Source organism: Seriola lalandi, unplaced genomic scaffold (genome assembly GCF_002814215.2).
Source record: "Seriola lalandi dorsalis isolate HSWRI2012SDOR001 ecotype SW California unplaced genomic scaffold, Sedor1 jcf7180002053761, whole genome shotgun sequence".
NCBI classification, from domain to species: Eukaryota; Metazoa; Chordata; class Actinopteri; order Carangiformes; family Carangidae; genus Seriola; species Seriola lalandi.
In genome coordinates, this window is record NW_019524314.1 from 1 (window position 1) to 601 (window position 601).

Genomic DNA, 601 nt, shown 5'->3' on the forward strand with positions numbered 1-601 from the left:
AGGAGAGATGATGCAGGATATTGCCTTTGCACTTGTTGTTTTCTGCCTTTATTTACTGTAAAATTTCATTTGTTCACCAATTTACAGAACATCTGTGAGGATGGCCTCTTTTTGTTCACCGCTACTATTTTCTCTGTCTCCAGTCAATTAGATTCATTACAACTGGCCCACTTCTTAGTGCGTGTGCGTGAACGCACACACACACACACACACACACACACACACACACACACACACACACACACATACATTATATGATGCGCGTTATGCTGTGAATCCCAGAAACAAGGAGACAATAGAATGTGTGTGTAATTCAGCACTTCAGAACTGCCACTGTGCTCATGCTCGTGCACATAAACATGCATAAATTTGATTCTGTCTCTAATCCTCATATATGTATGTGTGTGTGTGTGTGTGTGTGTTGCATTATTTCCCTTATCTGAAGGCAGAAGAAAGAAGATAACATTTCCTTGCATTGTTTTAAATGTTATATGAAAATTTTTATCTTGCTTTCATGCCTAATTCAGTGTTCCAGAGATGTTCTGAGACACACACAGACAGACTCTGTGATGTGCAGTTGAAACAAACTAAGTCATGGATC